General features: G+C 35.7%; 1 pseudogene; it reads right to left on the bottom strand.

Moving 5' to 3' along the window:
* Positions 1-1,833: 1,833 nt before the first annotated feature.
* LOC114204402 (cilia- and flagella-associated protein 276 pseudogene) lies at positions 1,834-2,348 on the bottom strand (annotated as a pseudogene).
* Positions 2,349-20,680: the final 18,332 nt, after the last annotated feature.

Here is a 20,680-nt window from a genome sequence, read left to right as displayed (position 1 = left end):
TTTTTCATTTAGAAAGCGTTATATAATGGTAAGAAAACCATAGTGTTTCCATCTCCAGAATGAGAGGAGGCTCAGGGGGAAATCCCATGGCCCCTCTCTGTGTCTCAATCTTACATTTTTATTTTACAATATTTTTCCAGCTTTACTGATATATAATTGACATTAACATTGTATTAATGTAAGGTGTACAACATAATAATGTGATATATGTGTATATAGCAAAATGATTACCACAAAAATTCAGTTAACATCCATCACCTCACATAGTTACAATTTTTCTTCTTGTGATGAGAACTTTTAAGATCGACTCTCTTACTAACTTTCAAATATACTCTATATAGTATCAGCTTTAGTCATCATACTATACATTACATCTCCAGAACTTATTTATCCTATAACTGGAAGTTTTGACCTTTTGACCACCTGATATACCTGTTCATTTGTATGTCTTCTTTGGAAAAATATCTACCTAGGTCCTTTGCCTATCTTTAAGTTATTTGGTTTTTGTTTTGTTTTGCTATTGAGTTACAGGAGTTCATTACACATTTTGAAGATGTTATTTATTTATTTATTTATTTGAGAGAGAGAGAGAGAGTGCAAGCGGGGGATGGAGAGCAACAAGCAGACTCTGTGCTGAGCACAGAGTCCAATGCAAGGCTCCATCTCAGGACCCTGAGATCATGACCTGAGCTGAAATCAAGAGTCAGACCCTTAACCAAGTGAGCCACCCAGGAGCCCCATCATTATATGTTTTAAACATTAACTGCTGATCAGGTATGGTTTGGAAATATTTTCTCCCATTCTGTAGGTTGGTTTTTATTTTTTGATTGCTTCCTTTGCTGTACAGAAGCCTTTTAATTTCATGTAGTCCTTATTGCTTATTTTGGCTTTTGTTACCTGTACTTAGGTGTCATGTCCAAAATATTTCCCTATATTTTCTTATAGGAGCTTAATGGCTTTCATTTGGGGTTAATTTTTGCGTATGGTTTCCTGTAAGTCCACTTTTATTCATTTGTATATGGATATCCAGTTTTCTCAGCACCGTTTATTGAGATTATCCTTTCCCCATCATGTTTTCTTGGTGCACTTGTCAGAGGTTAGTTGACCGTTTATGTGTAGATTTATTTCTAAGCTCTTTGTTTGGCTCCATTGGTCTTTGTGTCTGTTTTTATACCAGTAGCATACTGTTTTGATTACTACAGCTTTGATAGCTTAAAATCAAGTTTAAAATCAATCAAAATGATACTTTTAGCTTTGATCTTCCCACTCAAAACTGCATTGCCTATTTGGGGTCTTTTGTGGTTTCATAAGAATTTTAAAATAATTTTTTTATTACCTTAAAAATGCCACTATAATTTTGATAGGTATTACATTCAATCTGTAGATCACTTTGGGCAGTATGGACATTTTAAAATGTTGTTAAATATTTTTTCTGCATCTAGTAAGATAACCATACGATTTTTTATATTTCATTCTGTTAATGTGGTACATCACATTTATTTGTGTGTGTCAAGTCATCCTTGTATCATAGGAATAAATTCTCCATGACATTGGTGCAGGATCCACATCCTGGTGCATGTATTGCTGAATTCAGTTTGCTAATATTCTGTTGAGTGTTTTTAAATCTATGTTCATCAGGGATATTGGCCTATAATTTTCCTTACTTGTAGTGTCCTATCTGGCTTTGGTATGAGGGTAATGTTTGTTTCATAAAACAAGTTTGGAAGTATTCTCTACTTTTCTTTTTTTTTTTCCCCCAGCACAATTCTATTTAATGGAGGTGGGCAGCAGGATGTTCCACTATGATTAATTTAGTCCAGGGACCTGTCAACATTAGGTAGAGAAGAAGCCACCATCATTCTTTCGGGAGTAGCCTCCATTGATGACTGCAGTGTGAGGAGACGCTATGGATCCCTGGATGCTGTGGAGAGACTCTTTCTTAGGGCTGATCCAGTGTCTGATGTTAGCTCGGGAAGTGATGGAAGGTGGCGGAGGAGGGGGTAAAAGTTCTCCAGGGAATTGGGTCTTGATGATCCATGGGTATCCTGGGTGGTCTCCTGGTGTAAGAGTATCTCACTTTTGTTCTTGAATGTCCCTGTGTGGTGGTTGTACAAGGCTGCTAAACGGAAATTCAGGTCATCCTTTGGTATCTCGTGATCAAAAAAATAAACATCCGGCCTCATGGAAGTGATTGTGGGAGTTGAGCTGAGCCGACTGCAGGGTTCCTGTTGCTGAGCAAGGTGAGCTGAGTTCTTATATGGCAGTTTCTTCGAAGCCCGGAATTTTCCCAAGAAGGTTTCATCGTTATCCAACGCAGGGTGATGGAAAGGGTCTCGGGTGAAAGGCATGGTAAAATGTGGAGTGAGGGGCTGGTGTGAGGGATGGGAAGCCTGCCGCAGCCCTACTTTTCTTTTGTTTTTTTGTTTGTTTGTTTGGTGGGTTTTTTTTTTTTTTTTTTTTTTGAAGACTTTAAGAAAGAATGGCACTAATCCTTCTTAAAATGTTTGGTAAAAGTCATCCATGAAGTCATCTGATATTGAGCTTGCTTTGGTTGGGAAGATTTTGATTACTGATTCAGTCTCATTACTCATGTTTGGTCTGTTCAGATTTTGTATTTCTTCATAATTCAGTTTTGGAAGGTTGTATGTTTCTATGAACTTACCCATTTCTTTTAGGTTATCCAATTTGTTGGCGTCCAATTGTTGATAGTAGTTTCTCATGATCCTTTGCATTTCTGTGGTACCAGTTGTGATATTTCCTCATTCATTTCTGATTTCATTTATTGGAATCTTCTCTCCTTTTCTCTGGGTTAGTTTAGCTAAAGGTTTGTCAATTTTATTTATCTTTTTAAAAAAACAATTCTAAGTTTCATTGATTGTTTCTATTTTTTTATGTATTTCATTTATTTCTCCTTTAATACTTCTTTCTTTCCTCCTGCTAACTTTGTGTTTAATTTGTTTTTCTTTTTCTAGTTCCTTAAGGTGTAAAGTTGGGTTATATATTTCAGATCTTTCTTTTTTCTTAACATAGGCATTTTTCACTATAAACTTCCTTCTTAGAACTGCTTTTGCTATATCCCATAAGATTTGATATGTTGGGGGCGCCTGGAGGCTCAGTTGGTTAAGCGGCTGCCTTTGGCTCAGGTCATGATCCCAGGATCTTGGGATCAAGCACCCCATTGGGCTCCCTGCTCAGCGGAGAGTCTGCTTCTCCCTCCCCCCCCCGCTCCTGCTCTCTCTCAAATAAATAAATAAAATCTTAAAAAAAAAGAGATATGATATGTTGTATTTCCATTCTTGTTTGCCTCATCATACTTTCTGATTTCCCTTTCGGTTTATTCTCTGATCCATTGGCCGTGCAGGACTGTGCATTAACTATAGACGCTTGATCACATCTTCTGCGGGGTGGACTGGGTACTAGCTATGGGGGACAGGTGCACACTCACTACTGGAGGGTAGGGGTATATGGAAGGATTGTGGCATATGAGGGCTAGGGGTCTGTAGGTTGTGTGTGTTACAAGTCTCATGATTGGGCCTCTTGATGGAATCCATGAGACAGTTAGTGAAACTGGGAACTTTTGTTCAGTTCCCTGCACCCTGGTTGCTGTGTGTCTCCGCCACTTTTCCCTGCTCTAAGCTTCCCCAACTAGCCATGCTGATCTCCTCAGTGTTCTGGGTGGGGCAAAAAAGAACTGGGCCTTTTAGGCAGCGTCCCACATGGATGGGAAAACTGGGTGTTCACTACATGTTCATTTTCACCTTTGAGAGAAATCACCTGTCAAGGGCACCTCTCTTGGTACTAAAATGTACTGCCTTAAGGAAGGGATGACGCTGGTAAACTGTTCGTCCTACCCTCTTCAATATGTCTGTTCTTGGATTTTTTGCTCCAATATGTGCTAGGACCTCTCTGCTGGACTGCTGGGCTCCCACAAAGGTACTGTTTCTCATCTATGAGTACTTGCAAAAATTAGTGTTTCTATGGGGAAAGAGGTGGTGAGGGCTGAAAACGCCTATCTGACATCTTGTTGATGTTACACAAGAGTAGATTTTTAGAAATTGAGATACTTAGATAATATTCTATATGAATTTGCGAAATCCTTTATTTCTCTTTAGAGGTATGTAGATAGCCACAATAATTATTTGTGCTATCTTGCATGTTAAGTGGTAAAAAATAGCTTTAATTGTTGAGATCAATTTGGAAGACAGTATTTAGATCCAAACTTGTGGAAGTCCTCTTTCCATAAAAAAAAAAAAAAAATGTTTGTGTACCTATTAGGAAGAGGTAATTTTTTCCCAACCTGCCTGGAGTCAATTCTATTATCCATAGGTTTAAAAAAAATAGATGTATTTTGTTAGAAACAATTTATGGTTGGTGATGACTTATGTTGACATCTTCCCTTTGGAATAAGGAAATAATAAATAAAACAGACATTTAATAAATGGTTCATTCTGCTCAGTTGGAATAATATAAACAATCCTTATTTTTATGATTTATAATCATACTTCATTTTTTATTTTTTATATTTATTTTGAATAAGAAAATATAATATTTTTTTCTACTCTTTGAGTAGAAAGATTGTCACATATTTGTGAAGAAGAGAAGCATACAAAGAGATTATTTTGGGGAATAAATGGATGCCAGAAAAAAACAAGACAAAATCTTCAGTAAAAGCATTCATGTATTTTTTTTTAAACAGCCTGTTTTTATAAACTCCGGAAGTAAAAGTTTATAGAGTGCCAGATTAGGTTTTTGAAACTTGATTTCTCTTCTCATTCCTTGATGTTTTTAGTGTTGTTTAGACTTAATCAGTTTACTAATTTTGGCTATGACAGAAATGTACATATTAAGGTTACAATTTTCCTTAAGGTTAGTGAAAGACACTGAGATATGAAATTCCATGGAAGTCAGTTACTTGAAAAATTATAACTGAAGAAATACCCTTGTCTGTTTAAGAAGTCTCTCGTCTTCTCTTTATTCAGTCCAGATCTTCTGAAGAAATTAAAATGCAATGGTAGGGATGGGAGGAAAAATACTACTTTTTTATACTTATTCAGAAAAGAACATTAACTTTGGTATTCAATGATGTGCAGTTGTAGTGGTTAGAATATATATAGCTAACTTTTCGAGTTCTAGGGAATAAAGAGGTGAAATTCAGGTTTAAATACTAACTTTGAAACTTACTAGATATATGTTGGTTGTTCATTTGCAAAAATTCTCTGAACTTAAGTTTCTTCATTTGTGAAATGTCAGCAACAATACTGAATTCTTAAGCTTATTGTGAGAACCAAATGACATATCATATGTGAAAATGTTCAGTACACTGAACACTCTGTCCAAATGATACTCTTTGTAATGACACAAATGTATCATCTTTTCATAAATTAGCTAATTAAAGCACCATAGCCCCTGTCTGATAATCTTGAAAATCTGTTCTACAATACGGTCAGGGTCATGTCCATTTTAGATCTATTCTCTCTGTTCCTACACATAAAAGTATATAAGTCTATAACTAAGCTAAGAAATTTCATAATTCCAACATTTCCTTTTGTCATTTATATATTTTCATAACTGATAGTCTGCAAAAAGATCAGAGAAAAAGAGAGAATTCCAATAAATAAAATAAAAATGAAAGAAGAGACATCACAGCTGGTACCACAGAAATACAAAGGATCAGAAGAGACTACTATCAACAATTGGATGCAAACAAATTGGCTAACCTAAAAGAAATGGATAAGTTCCTAGAAACATACAACCTTCCAAGACTGAATTAAGAAGGAATAGAAAATCTGAACAGATCAAACATGAATAATGAGATTGAATCAGCAATCAAAATCCTCCCAATCAAGAAAATCCCCAGACCAGATGACTTCACCTGTAAATTCTTCCAAAACAGATATGTATGCACTCCCATGTTCATTGCAGTATGATTCACAGTAGCCAAGGTATGGAAACAATATACTTGCCCATTGTTGGATGAATGGATAAAGAAAATGTGGTGTAAATATACAATGAATATTATTCAGCTTTTAACAAGAAGGAAATCCTCAGATGAGCAGAGGGGAAGAGAAGGAAAAATAAAAAAAAATAGAAACAGAGGAAGAGGCAAAACATACTCTAGGGAACAAACTGAAAGTTGCTGGAGGGGAAGTGGGTGAAGGGATGGGGTAAATGGGTGATGGGCATTAAGGAGGGCACTTGTGATGAGCACTGGGTGTTATATGCGAGTGATGAATCACTAAATTCTACCCCTGAAATTAATGATACACTATATGTTAACCAATTTGAATTTAAATAAAATTTAAAAAAATAAAATAAAGATGTTAGGTGAAAAAAAAGGGAAAAAAAGGAAAGCCTACCACTAGTAACTATATGGATGAAACCTAAGGGTATTATTCTAAGTGAAATAAGCATGGCACAGAAATTCAAAAACTGCATGATCTCACTTATATGTGGAATCTCAAAAATTCAAACACATAAAAGCAAAGGGTAGAATGGTGGTTACTAGGGGCTGGGGAGTGGGATGGATAGAGAGGCATTGGTTAAAAGGTACAAAGTATCAATTATGGGAGATGAATAGAGATCTAATGTACAGCACAGTGACTACAGCTAATAATACACTATTGTATACTTGAAATGTATGGAGACAGCAAATCTTAAGTGTTAAAACCACACACACACAAAAATGGCAACTATGTGAAGTGATGGTTATGTTAATAGCTTGATTGTGGTAATCATTTCACAATGTATAAATATATAAAAACATCACATTTTACACTTATATACAATTTTTGTCAATTTTCCTGAAAGCTGTGGAGGAAACAAGTGCAATGAAATTTGTAATAACAGTATATAACACTTGAGCAATGTAGTCAAACTGATTTATATAACTTAAAAAGTCCACTCATTTGTGCATGCACTTCAGGTCTCACTTAACTTGTAAGAGTAAACAAAACTTATATGCTGTTCTACTTATTTTAACAATTTTTTTAAAGATTTTATTTATTTATTTGAGAGAGAGAGAATGAGAGATAGAGAGCACGAGAGGGAAGAGGGTCAGAGGGAGAAGCAGACTCCCTGCTGAGCAGGGAGCCCGATGTGGGACTCGATCCCGGGACTCCAGGATCATGACCTGAGCCAAAGGCAGTCGCTTAACCAACTGAGCCACCCAGGCGCCCTGCTGTTCTACTTATTTTAAGAAAAAGAAACTGTTGGGTTTTGGGGGTTTTGTTTTTAGGAATGTAAAAGGACTTTTTTTTTCTCTTGAGTCCCAGCTAATTATTCATGAATTAAACTGAAGGATGATCTTCTGCTTGAAAAGCTTTATAAGATATAAATTTGTGATGCACATGTACCTAGAGACTTACATAATCAGTATAGCTTGTCATTTTAATAGGTAATTAAACATACTTTAGCCTAATAAAAGATATTGAGATTAAACAATTACACCCCTTCCAAATGGTATTATTAGCAATATTTTTTCTCCTTTGTTGTTTTAACATTCCCAAAATAATGTTCAAATTATATATTTTCTTTTCGTGAGATAATGTGTACCTGGCGTGAGCTATGGTAGATTTTCCCATAATTATAATAAAGTAATTTCAACAGAGTTATTTTGTAAGGATGTCTTGCAAGTCTATTTTTGGCTAAAAACATGGTATCTCTTTTGATAAAATAAAGATTTATGTTCATGTGTGGAATTACTCCAGGTTCTTCATAATGATGATAGCGAAGTAGACAGAAAGATCCAGCCTTCTACCCATTTCCTGTTGCTGGCTGAAGAGAACTGAATGGATGCATTGCAGCAGGAGCCCATGGGGTGACTGACAGATGGGCTGTCTTGTACAGGTTTTACAAGTATCAGGTCTAAGCCTCAACTCAGAGAGTTGAGGACCATTCTGTGAGTGACAGAAAAGCAGCTTCACAGGATGCGGCTGCCTGCTCACACCTTTTTGGTGCTATGTGTTGGGAGGAAAGAAAAAGCACCAGACCTATCTCTACACTATCCCTGAAGTGTTTCTCTGCATGGTGGGAGAAAGGGGAAAGGTTGGATGATAGAGTGTAAGGTAAGGATGGGGGCAGGGAGAGGGATGTGTCATCCTCTTGGCCTCCCACATAAAAATGTGGAATGTATCTGTGTCTTTCTGTCTGCTAACTCTCCTCTTTTTCATAGCTGCTGTAAATAATGATAACAAACAACATTCTTTTTTTCTTTTGTAGCTCCCCACAAATGTGCTTCGCTCCAGCAGGAAGTACACAGATGTCTGACTAACCACCAACAGTCATCCCAGCATCCCTTTCGTTAGAGCTTGCTCTTTTATGGGTGAATGTTGTTTTCACTGAATATCTGAATTGGATATAATATTTTCTTGTAACCTGCTTCTTTCCAGAAATATTTCAGTTTTGCAACCACGGAATAGTACTTCGGGAGACTTTTACTTTGGGATGAAATGGTAAACATGGAGCAATAAAAAAATCATGATAATTGTCAATTTTGTGTGCATTTAGTATTTGACACAAACTAGCAGTGCCTTTGATGAAATTTGGAAGTTTTTGTGTTCCTAAGCAAACGGCTAAGAAAGAACTCTTGAGACGTTTTGGTACAAAAAGGCGATTTTATTATAGGATGGGGACAGGACCTGTGGGCAGAAGGAGCTTCACTGGGATTGTGAGGAGTAACTGATTATATACTTTTTGCATTGAAATTTTCTTTTATAGCTTTTTTGCATTCATATTTTGTTTTTTATTTCAGACACAGCAACAAGGACCACACTTTCCTATTGACATTATCAGGTTAATGGATTTAATGTTTGGAGTAGGCACCTCAAAGCTTAGTTCTTGACCTTTTGTCAAGGCTAGCTATCCACATGCATGTCAACTCTGCAGGTGCAAAGTAAATATACAGTTCTAAAAGAGTTTAGTTCTAATTTGGTTTAATCAAATCTAAGAGAAGGGAATTAATTTCTAAACAGTGAAAACTCTTGAACAAGGTTAAATAAGTAATTTGGTTCTGCCACCTATTCAGTATTATTTACTCTGAATTTATCCATGTTTGATTTGTGTATATATTATAATGGCATAATTTTATGTTCCAACCCCTAGCCTCCTAATACACTTCTAAAGAGTTACATTACATAGAGCAAACTTTCATTGATTTTTTTATTGCACATAGGGCAATGGGGATAATGATACCGATTCCACATGGGAGACAATTATATTGGGATAAAACCTCTAAAATGCAGAACCCTATATTTGTAAGGAATTAGAACGATCTCATAAATAGCAGTTGTGATTTAAAAAATGTGGGTCGCCCATGGTGTCAGTTTTACTCCCTGAGTTCACTAAATATTTATCTGATGCCTCCTACATGTCCTGTATTTTTTCTGGGCTGGAAATACAAACCTATATATGCCTGCTTTGTGAAGCCTACCTAGTGAGCAAGGGTTGACTGTACTGTAACTTGTGTATTAATAATTAGCTTTAATTGGATTGATTTTCATTAGCTGGTGTTTCCCCTAGTATTTTTGAATTAGCCATTGACATTATTATATGATTGAGAAAAAGTCAACAAAATTCCTCATAGTCATCACTCCTTTGAGTACATTTATAGATACTTTCAAAACAGAACTTACTGTAGAGATCCTCAGGCAGAACAAATTTTATAAAAGCTAACCCACTTCTTCCTTGGAAAGCATTTGTTTTATATTTAACTAAGTTTAGATAGCTTTTTCTGGAATATCTTGTGGAGGTCTAGGTTCAAATATATCTTTGACCCCTATCTAGATTTCCTGTAATAATTCTTCTTCCAACCTCCCACTGACAGATTTCATCTAAAGGTAGATTTGATATCAAGAAGAAACTTACAGCATTTTCTTTTTGCTTTATTTGAGATTTAATGTCTCCATTCCTTAATTTATACTAGTACTGGGTCAGGTAAATTAAATCCACACAATCACAGAAAAATTATTTCAGGAAAAAAAACCATCTACTAAAACATGTTATATTCGAATTGTCCTCAAAAACTTGAGAACAGACTCACACTTACCCTTCACAAGAAGACTCCCACTTACCCTTCCTCATATGTTGATGGATACTTTCTTTTTTTAAAAAAGATTTTGTTTATTTATTTATTTGACAGAGAGAGAGCACAAGCAAGGGGAGTGGCAGAAGGAAAGGGAGAAAGCAGGCTTCCTGCCGAGCAAGAAGCCCCATGGATGTGGGGCTCCCTGCAGGGCTCAATCCCATGACCCCAGGATCATGACCTGTGCCAAAGGCAAATACTTAACTGACCAAGCCACCCAGATGCCCCGATACTTTCAAAGTAAATTCCACAACATAACATGTCCAGAAGCAGGGGAGATTTAAAGTAAATCTAGCACCTGAAATTGTTGAATTACCATCTAACCATAAGAAATTACAATTGCTGTTATTATGTGGAAAAATATGTATGATATTTGAGTAAAAATCTTAGAACACATTATTGTTAACTCTAATTCCCATGTTAGGCTCAAAACTATTATACTCTATTCATTCCCACAGGAAGGAAACTGACATATTTTCAGAGAAAATATCGTCCTCAAGTCACACACTTAGAATACTACTTAATACAGTAAACAAACCTTTATAAAAAAAAGAAGGACTTTTTATTTAAAAAAAAAACTGAAGAGGGTAATTTCATGTTTTTAAATTATCCTTGGAGCCAAAACTTCTCTTTTTTCCAAACTAGTTTATGTTATAGAATCAATGCCTAGAATTCTCTCTTGTTTGGGTTGCAGTCCCATCCTTGGAAAGTTAAGGAAGGTCCAGCTTAAGGCTCCATAAGTGGGTATGAACATGAAACCACAGCTCAGATGTGTAAGAAATATCATCACATTTCTTTGTTAGTTTAGTCAATACATATGATACTACGAGTCCACAACTTTCTCTACAGTTGAGAAATTAGCATTAGACATTATCCCTAGCATGTCCTCTCAACGACACACCGATCCAACTTCCTTCCATTTACAATTTCCATTCTCCCCGACATGCCAAGATAAAAATGAAAAGAGAAGTGATTATTGCCTTCAGTGGGAGATGGAAAAATCAGGAGACTGAAAACAAACTACTATTTCTTTAAATTATCCAACCAGACTAGAATGGAGTGGGATGCTCAGACACAGATGCAAGGACAAACTGTTTTACAGCACTCTCTGTTCGGCACTCTGCTCTTTTCCTTCCTACGTAGCTAGTGTGGTATGATTTTTGAAAGCTCAGGAAGACCTTGGAAATGGAACTATTACAAGGAAATCTGCATCTGATATTGCAGGAACTCAATCTCCCAAGAAATATGTGATGTTTGCTGTAAAAAATTACTGCAGTATATCTACTCATTCTTTAATCGATTCATTAAATAAATATTATGCTATGAATATAGTAAGTTAAGTACCAAGGTATCTAAAGTTGAAAATATCAAAGTAATGGGATGTCACTTACAGATTAGGTTATAAGAGACTATGGCTTTTGTCTTGGGCACACTCTCACTCTGTCTTGGGTCACTCACCCTGGGGGAATCCAACTGCCTTGCCATGAGATAGCCCCATGGAGAGACCCACTAAGCCAGGGACAAAGACCTGGCAACAACCATGTGGTGAGCTTGGAGTTGGATCCTCCTTGAAGCTGACCTTCAGAAGAAACCCCAACCCCAACCCCGCAGCTTGACTGCAACCATATGAGAGACCAGAGACAGAGGCACTCAGATAAGCTGTGCCCAGATTCTTGACCCAAAACAATGAAGTAATAAATGTTTGTTAACCTACTATGTTCAGAGTAATGCATTACACAGCAACAAGATTGAATACACCATGGCTTTATATCTCTGTTTCAAATGTGTTACCTTAGATCTAGATTCTCAAAATGTTTTGTCAAATGAAAGAAATGAAGAGAAAAAGCTTGAAAATTAATAAGGTAAAAATACAGAAAACCAGTTTAAAATATGCAATGATCACAATGCATGATGTCTCCATATTGACACTGATCTTTTTCAAGTAGTGAATTCTTCTCTTTTCTAGCCATATTTTCTTATCACTAGATATATGCCAAGAATCATTTTATAAACATGAATTAGGTAGAATAGAACTGTTATAATTCTTTGTTGATATGTAATAATTTGTTCAAACTTTTAAATTTTTATGTCTCAGAAAATTTTATAGTAACTTGATTTGGTATTTGCTTGGGAGTAAATGGTTTGCTTTGTTACAGGAAATTAGATGGTGCTGCTGTTGTATTTTGATAGCAAACAACTTGTCTTTCTACTGCCATTGTACATGCTGACATTCTTAGAGTAGCTGAGATTTCAGAGAGAAGAACCATAACTTAATGGTTTATGCTACTGATATTTGTACAGATTTCCTACCAGGGAAAAAAAATGATACAGTTAGCACGTTAAATGCCTTTTCATTTATGTATGTAAAAGCTTCTATATGAAAAGCTCTGTGTTTTGCTTAGATTAAGAGTGAATAAAGGTGAATGAATATGAATAGACCTAGGAGCAAAGTAAAAATGGTGCCAAAAATTAAATGTTGAATTTTTTCACCTTTCTTTTCAAACTGTTTACTGAGTGTGCATAAGGAGTTTAAACTGATAGTTATAAAATTAGTGGTAGGTGGCAAATATATATCTGTATTGTACTGAGACTTCTCTCATTGAAATAATATTCCATTCTTTATTCTGACCTCAGTTCTTCAAAATGGTACTTTTTGGAGACGATGATTAAAAGTCTCATTTTTGTTTATTATTTTTGTATTGCTGTTGCTCTTTGATAGTCTAAGAACTCCTAAAGATGACAGTTAGGCCATGTGTTAGAGAACTGTCAAGATTATTGGTAGATACTATCCTATGTATGATATAGCCTATCCATTATTTATTTATATCATCATATTATTATATATTATATATATTATATTATTATATTATTTATATGCTATGACCTACTCAGGAGTGCAACCCTATGAGTAACAGGATCAGGTGGTTCTTCCAGTCCACTGGCCTGTATTTCTTCTCTCCTATTTTACCTATAATTAGCAAACAATTTAGATCCAGGAACAGAAAGATTTAGACCATACTTGCATAGCTTTGAGTGACAAATAACCAAATGATACATGTTGAAGTTAAAGGAGTTTTAAGGGGGAAATTTAATAGTTCCTTTAGCTGAGGTATTTTACTCAATTACTTTTGTCTTATGTGAAAAAACACAAACTGATTCCACAATGTTCATGGGCACTGGAATATTTCCAATTTTTTATAGTGCTTTGCTTAGAATGATGGGATAGATAGTAATGAAGAGACATTAAACTACAATTTATTGTTTAGCTATGACTTCTTTGGTAGCTGCAAAAGGAAATGAATAGGCAAGTCCAGCCCCTGATAAGAGATAGATGAACTAGCTTAAATATGTAACTTGAAGCACTTATCTAGCCTTAAATGAGATTCAAGTCATATCTTGTTTCTTAATGTATTTAATAGTTTCATTTTATTGAAGTTTAAACTCCTTTAATAGTAAAAGTCAGTTATGTTGGATTACATCTGGCACTTCTAGCTGCTTTTTGCTAAGGAAAGGAATGAAAAACTGATGTTTCCTGAATGTATGGAATCAGATTACACTAGCTTAATAATATTCATTTTACATGTAATATTTCATAAGGAAATAACCTAAATAAATTTCAATATAACATGCTTTCATTTTTCTAGCACTTATTTAGTAAAAGTTTAATTCTAAGTGATATATAACATAAAGAAGCTTTCTATCAGCAGTTTGGGTTCATAATGAGACAACTATAAGCTAGAAGGAATCTCTCATACTTAGCTGTATAAAGCTTACTATTTTATTTCAAACATCCACCAAACATTCTTTCAGTTCTTGACATTAGTTAAGATTAATTAGTTTTATCAACGGGTGGCCCACCAAAGAATTCTAAAAAATCAATTTATTGATCAATTTGAAAGATCAATTGAAGGTTGGTGGATAAAAACTAATAATAATTAAAAGACCAATTTAAAAGATTAAATAGAAATAATTTAAAAATAGCCTCCCAAAGATGAACCATGAGAGACTATGGACTCTGAGAAACAAACTGAGGGTTCTAGAGGGTAGGGGGGTAGGGGGATGGGTTAGCCTGGTGATGGATATTAAGGAGGGCACGTACTGCATGGAGCACTGGGTGTTATACGCAAACAATGAATCATGGAACAATGGTGATTAACATAACATAATAAAATTTTTTAAAAAATAGCCTCCCAATAGCCCACAATGCAGCCCATAATATTCCCCAAGTCTATACATAGTCAGAATTTATTTTAGTCTCCTGTAAGTACAGGAGACCATCACTATGTGGTGTTCCACATTCTAGGATAAGGCTTTTCTTTTTAACCCTGGAAACAAATAGGATCAATTTATTAATATTCATGTTCCAACAGTGAAACTTGCTTTCTCTAATGGGCCCCATACTTAAGAAACATATCTCCTGAGAGAGGCATGGGGTAGGGAGGAGGAAGTGAGTATCAGAAATGCTTCTTCTACTCCATTGGTTATTCTCTCTGACAAGATGTATCACCAGCAGGTCATCTCTCTTCACTTGTGTACATAAAACTTTATCTATAATTAAAACACTACAGATGTGTGAGGCTGGTGAGAATTATAAAATTAATGGTGCTGAAGCAGTTAAAAATTATTGGGGTGCAATTTAGATGATTTATTTATGTATTAAGCCAAAAGAAATTCCAAAAATTTAAAGGGTTAAATATTTTAAAACCAGGACTAAAAATTGAGAATAGACTCACGTAAATATTTATAAATCTCTTTTTGGAGGAAAGTTTCCTAATCCAAAGGGAAAAATGACAAAATGATTCACATGTTTGATATCTCTATTTTTTGAACTATATAAAATAATTTAAAATAAAAATAATAAACTAGACCAACTATTTGGGAAAAAAACATATTAAACTTCACTCAAAATGTTAAAAACCCCAAAGATAATGGATCAGATAACTTACAAAATAGAAACTGCACGTGGGCGCCTGGGTGGCTCAGTCAGTTAAGCGTCTGCCTTCAGCTCAGGTCATGATCCCAGGGTCCTGGGATGGAGCCCCGCATCGGGCTCCCTGCTCAGTGGGGAGTTGGCTGCTCCCTCTGCCCCTTCCCTTGCTCGTGCTCTCTCTCTTTTTCTCTCTCAAATAAAAAACTCTTAAAAAAAAATTTTTTTTCACATATAGAAGTGCAAAATAGGCTATTTAGACCTTGTATTGTGGCCCCATAATCCCTATCAGGTATCTCGGCCCTTCTTTTTGCTCCATTATTTTTAGTGTGCTGTTTCAGGTCTAAGAAGTCTGCCAAGAGAACCTGCTACTACTTCCATATTCCAATGAGCAGGAAGTGAAAGGAAGAAGTGATATCTCTATCCATTTTTAAGAGATTTCCTGGAAATTCCATATAACATAAATAGCACACCCTCTTACAGGGTTAATAAGGCATACAGGATAGACTACAGGATAGTCTGGGAGAGCCTATACCACTAGCTTTAAAAAAAATCAGAAGGGGAAATGAATACAGTATGTGTTTTAGAGGGAAGGAGGCAGCAGGAAGATAGCAGTCTTTGTTCACACAGAAAGTTATTTACATTGTAATATTTAAAAAAAAGTTTGAATAATTTAATTGGTAGGATATCAAAAAAATACTGCTTGGAGAAAAGACTCAAAGTAAATGCCACAAAATTTGAACAATATTTTCTCTAAATGGCAGCAGAATAAATCATTCTAGCTTCAATATCGTTTTCCTGTATTTTTCAAGTTCCTTTTTTGTGTGAGTTTTTATTACTTTTATAATTAAAAAAACCTAACTTCCCACTCCACCCAACTTCCTCCTCAAAATGTTATAAGACTGGGTTGTCAGTTGGAAACAGGAACTCAAAAAGGAGGGCAAATTTTAGTTGACTCATTCGAAAGATTCAAGGAGTGGAAGTGACTTAATAGTAATTATCAGATTTAAGAAGAGAACCAGAGTAGAGAATGGCATGGGTTTGAGCATTAAATTTGCGACATGTCAAAGATAACTGTGGCAAATCCAAACACAGATACTATGTAATGTGTAGAAAATGTCAAACTGGACAGTCAGAGGAGAGGTAAGTTTTCGATACATAGATATGAGGTCTTCTACTTGAGTGGACACTGCAGCGAGCTCCCAAATCCCTTCCAGTTCAGGAATGAAACATTTATTCCTCCAGCTTCTGAGAATATTGACAGTTTTGAGAGTGCAGAAAGGGACTCCCCCTTCACAGATTCCTTTCACTAAGGAAAACTGCCACACCCAAGGTCAAATCTCTGAGGCATTTCAAATCCATTAATGAATTCAGCTGCTGGGTTTGTTTGGGGGGGTGGGTTAGGGATTGTGGAGACAATTCTAAACAGCAGTCCTCTCTTCAGAGCTCTACATAAAATGCTCAAGGCTTTGTCCAGTCTATACCGTAGCCCAACTTCTCACCCTGTCCAAACTTTCTGCTTGCAGGTATTGATCTCAAGACCTTCCCAAATAAATGACTAAAAGGATATACATTTCAATCTCAAAATCAGCTGTCCAGGGAATCTAACATGCAATACTCAAATCGTGGTAAAAATTAAAACCATAGAAGTAAGACTTTTACTAAGAGAAAAAGAAAAAGAAAGCTGAGAGTCTGAATAAGATGGAAAGAAGAATAATCAAATGCCATGTCTGGAAATATAGAAACACTTTAAGGCAGGGGAGGGGGGCACTAGGGGCAACAAATGTAAATGAACTAAATGTTAGTGTGCCTACATAAAATTGTGGACAGGTTAGGAACTAGATGCCAAGAACAGAATGAAAGAAGTGATTGAATGACATTTAGAGAAGAAAGCGAGTAGTTTTAAATTTGTTTTTTTTTTTTTTTTTTTTAAAGGGAGCTCTAGGAATATCTTCAAACAGTAGGAAGATCCTATAATGACACAGGAAGGAGAGCTGCAAATACAAGAAAGTGTGAGTAACGTAGGGTGTCCCAAAGATGGTTATTAGAAGTAAGTTTCAGACTACAGTAGAAATACTAGATTTAAACAGCCATGAAGACTTCTGATTTTTGCTCAGGGAAATGGAGGGCTGGAAAGATCATTAATCCTATTCTTCCTTCGAGAAAAAAAGGTGAGCTAGAGGCAAGTCTGTGACTTTTTAAGAAACTTTCACAGAGATGAAATTGCAAGACAAGCAACCAAATCTGAAACCTTGGGAGAAGCAGGTACCTGCAGGGAGAGGTGAGATGCGAACATGCGCTTCTTTGAAAGAGATGTCTCTGTACATCGATGAGAAAATTTGAAAGACATATCGAAAGAGGCTGAGTGCAGGCTAGTGAGAGAGTGTGAAGCTCCTGGGGACCAAGTTACAACCTCTCTCTCCATGAACCTCATCAGGTGCTTGAGAGAAGCCTAGAGGTAATCCTGAGGAGGACTGCCTCATGGTACAGACCTGGGGGAGGACAGCAGTCACTGGGAGATGGAACTCTGTCCAGTTTCTCCCTCATCTCTCCTGTGTGACGAACTTTTTAATCTGTGATAGGAACACGCAACAGAAAATCCTACCCTTACGATACAGTGAGAATTCACTGCAACTGGGAGAAGGGAAACAAGGGAAAAAATAAAAATAAAAGCAACTCTGCCCCTGGAGGAGAGGTTGGGTAGGTGCTGGATCACAATTTGGACCTGGAAGAAGAGCAGGAGTGCTTGTGAAGACCAGGTACCAGGACCCAGGAGTGCAGTGCCTGTCAAAGGTTTTAGACTCAATCAGAACATCAGAGCACAACTCCCTGTTACCTTCAAGAAAACAGTCACTGAGTAAAAGTAATAGATAAATATTAATGGGAAAGCTACAAGACACAGATGCTCTCCAAGATGCAACAAAAATCAAAAACTGTGGGTGGATCAGTCATTGAGAAAAGCCTTTTGGCAAACAGCCCTCGCACTAAACTAGATGTGCACTGTAGCTAACCATGGCGATATTAAAAACTCAAACCGAGCCCAAGTCTTGGTGTGATTAATGCAAACCCTCACGTGTAGAAGAAAGGCATGTCCATTTCCAGTCATAAAAATTATGTATCTTAGTCTCTTCAGTCCTATATGATATGTATATATCTTTCAATAAAAGGCATACCAAATGCCTAGAAGAATAAACACCCCTAAGACAAGACAATCGATAGACATATAGTCAAACATGACACAAATGTGGGAAATTTTTGATGGGGAATTTAAAATAAATTTAATTGTCAAGTTGGATAATATATTAAACTCTCTAATGGCAAAAGTATATAACATGCAAGAAAAGGTAGGTAATTTTAACAGAAAAAAAAGTAAAATATGGGGAAAAAAAATCACACAAAATGCTAGTGCTGAAAAACACAATAACAAAAACTAATAATGCCTTCATCATTTTTACAAGCAAATAACACAGCTGAGGAAAGAATCAGTAAAAATATGTAGGTCAATAATAATTATCCAAACTGAAACATAAAGAGAAAAAATAATACAGCACCCAATGGCTGTGAGGCAGATGAGTATTCAACTCAGGAGACAAAGGAAAGAGAAAAGAAAATGTAACAGAAGAAATATTTGAAGGAATACTACCTTAAGAATTTCCCAAAAATAATGCCAGCAAACAACTAAAAAAAATCTAAGATACTCACAGGACTCCAAATAGGATAAATACAAATGCACAAATACATATTCATGCACACACACACACACACACACACACACACACACACACACCCCTAGATATATCATATATAAACTATTGAAAACAAAAGCCAAATATAATAATAATAATAATCCTCAATTTATCCAGAGAAAAAAGATACATCACAGGAAGAGGAAGACATATATTAGTAGAACAAGACTTTTGTCAGAAATAATAATACCAGAAGACAATGGAATCTTTAAAATATTAAGAGAAGAACATCTGTCAAACCAGAATTCTACACCTGACAAAAACAAAAAATGGTTTTCCTTAAAAAATACAGGAAAAGGGCGGCTGGGTGGCTCAGTCAGTTGGGCATCGCCCTTTGGCTTAGGTCATGATCCTGGAGTCCCAGGATTGAGCCCCACGTCAGGTTCCCTGCAAGCAGGGAGTCTGCTTCTCCCGCTGCCCCTCACTCTGCTCTCATGCTCTCTCTCACTCTCTGATTCAAATAAATACATAAAATCTTAAAAAAAAAAAAATACAGGAGAAATAAAGAATTTCTCAAACAAACAAAAACAGAGAATTCGTGTCCAATAGACATACACTTCACCAAATGGGAAAGGAAATTATTCAGGCAAAATGCATATATATATACCAGACAGAAACCTAATCAACAGAAGGAAACAGAATTAATTATTGCCTTATTTTTAATTGTTCTTTAAAAACTGCCTGTTTAAAGTAAAAATGGTAGCAATGTATCTTGTTGACAGCATATGTAAAAATAAAAATATATGACAATAGTACAAGATGGCAGGCTAGAATGGGCATATAATTTTGTAATATCCTTACATAGCATATAAAGAAATTAATAATACTTGAAAGTAGACTCTCATTAATTAAAGTTGTATATTATAAACTTGTGTGTATACAAAATGGTGGCATAAATAATAAGTTGAGAGAACATAAATCTGAACCAATTAAATCCAGAGAAGACCAACCAAGAAAAAGAAATAAAAAACAGAGAGAACAAATGGAATACAACTATCAAAATTATAGTTTTAATCCAAATATATCAATAATCATTTAAATGTAAATGATCCAAACACATTAGGTAGATGGATAGACAGATACATACATACATACATACATACATACACACACACACGCACATGCATTACTACGTAGAGATAGCTGGGTGTGTATGTGCATGGATTAGTGTATATATATATATATATATATATATCTCCCAGCTTTGTTCACTCAGAGGGAATTGGAAGGAATAATACCCCAGTAGCCACGAGCACATCTAGCATACAGATCTTGGTTCCTAAATACTATTCTAAATAAAAAGTAACCTTGTACAGTGCTTGATTCCCAGCCAGGGTCCTGGGAAGTACAAGATGAACTTGGAACATCTTGTGGTGTCAGAACATAAGGACATGCACAAAAAGGATGACAACCTGTAGAAAAGTCACAGAAGCCATCCAGAGAGAGCTCCTATTAGCTAACGCTGGAATAATTTCAAAGACAAAACAAACAGTAGTATTGGATTAGAATTCATAAAATAAGACCATAGTGATATATAAATTTTGAATAAGTAAGTATATTAGAGAGAAAAGGCAATTTTTCTTACAGAAAAATTCCAGTTGTTAAATTTAGAATAAATGAAGTCAATAAGAAACCATCATTAGAAAACCAGCATATTAATTGTTGCAAGCAAGATCCATTTATGAATGCTAAAATCAGTGAGTGGAAATTTAAAGAGAAGTAAGATATTTGCACAGTCCCAAAGTACCTCCCCCAATTTGGTTGTTAATTACAAAGGGAAAACTAGCAGAGAAACAGTAGAGAAACCCAGCAGACATTATCTTAACCAACTGACCAAAGTTAATGTCACCAGTATTAAGATATGTTACCATTATGTATCCCTGATACAAAACACTGAGAATGGTAAAACATTTCTGTGGTATTCAAGTA

This window comes from Eumetopias jubatus, unplaced genomic scaffold (assembly GCF_037043125.1).
Source record: "Eumetopias jubatus isolate StellerSeaLion01/CBP00866 unplaced genomic scaffold, mEumJub1_p1.0 scaffold_6, whole genome shotgun sequence".
NCBI lineage: Eukaryota > Metazoa > Chordata > Mammalia > Carnivora > Otariidae > Eumetopias > Eumetopias jubatus.
Note: the sequence above shows the minus strand (reverse complement) of the source record. Positions and strands in the feature narration are given on the sequence as shown.